Raw genomic sequence first — 1,256 nt, 5'->3', positions numbered from 1 at the left:
GATCGCTGCATTTTCCAGATTCTACCACTTCTGCTTCCTTTTCCACGTCACCTTGGATTGAAGAGGGTGCTTTTCAGCGATTGGGCCGTCTAGTCACTTGCTCTAATTCTCTCCCATTCTTCAGCATAATAGCCTTGCAACACTCTTTGCCTTCATGCCTAGGATCTTCAGTATTACTTGGGAGTGCGCCTGGAGGATGACTAGTCAAGGCATTAGCTAACTACCCCATTTGATTCTCCAAGTTCCTCAATGAAGCTACTTGGTTATGAATCAGTGCCGACTGATTTTGAATAATGGCATCATTCTTTGCCACTTACTCCTTCAACAAGTGCTCAATCAATGAGTGTTGTTCCGCCGGTTGATGTCTCGGCTGTTGTGGAAATCCAGGAGGATGTTAAGGGCGATTTGCTGTTGATGAAGATGTTGCGCTTTGCCTTTGAGAGTTCCTAGAAAAATTTGGGTGCTGCCTCCAACCTAGGTTATAAGTATTGGAATACAGATTGTTGTTTTTGTTGAAGTTACCCACATAACATAATGATTCTGGGTTAGATGGACAACTATCAAAGAGATGCCCATTGCTATAGTAAGTACAAGAGACCGCTGTAAATTGAGGAGAATTCACCCCCTAATTCATTGCTTTCAAGATACTTGCCAAGGATGACACTTGAGCGGTTAAAGCTATCACCGCATCTAGTTCATGAACTCCTTCTACTCTCCTAGCTGCAGTTGCTCTTTCCGCAGGCCATTGATAGTTATTATTAGCCATCCATTCCAAAATCTCATAAGTCTCATTGTAAGTCTTCACCAAAATAGCACCATTGGCTGAAGCATCCACTATGGTTCGTGTTTGCCCATTAAGTCCATTGTAGAACGTCTCCATCTAAATCCAATGAGGAATCCCATGGTGAGGGCATTTGCGTAACAATTCCTTAAGCCTCTCGCATGCCTCATACAAAGATTCCCCCTCATGTTGCTGAAATCCAGTGATGTCATTTCTAAGCTTGGCATTCTTAGTTGGAGGAAAATACTTCATCAGAAACTTCTCTGCCAAGTCATTCCAAGTTGCCACAGAGTCCGGTGGTAGAGAGTTTAACCATGCCCTATCTCTATCCCGCAAGGAATAAAGGAAGAGCTTCAGTCACAAAGCTTCTTCTGTAACCCCTGGAAGCTTAAAAGTATCACATACCTCCATGAATAGCCTGAGATGCAATTGGGGATCTTCAGTTACCATGCCACTGAATTAGCCTACAATTTAC

At 43.2% G+C, this 1,256-nt stretch overlaps 1 non-coding gene across 1 annotated transcript; it reads left to right on the top strand.

Moving 5' to 3' along the window:
* Nucleotides 1-896: 896 nt before the first annotated feature.
* LOC112092987 lies at nt 897-1,003 on the top strand. Its single transcript, XR_002902856.1, has one exon. It is a non-coding gene; the product is annotated as a small nucleolar RNA R71 (small nucleolar RNA).
* The last annotated feature ends 253 nt before the right edge of the window (nt 1,004-1,256 follow it).

This window comes from Morus notabilis, unplaced genomic scaffold (assembly GCF_000414095.1).
Source record: "Morus notabilis unplaced genomic scaffold, ASM41409v2 Scaffold150, whole genome shotgun sequence".
NCBI lineage: Eukaryota > Viridiplantae > Streptophyta > Magnoliopsida > Rosales > Moraceae > Morus > Morus notabilis.
The sequence above is the reverse complement of the archived record's forward strand: the minus strand, read 5'-3'. Positions and strand labels throughout refer to the sequence as shown.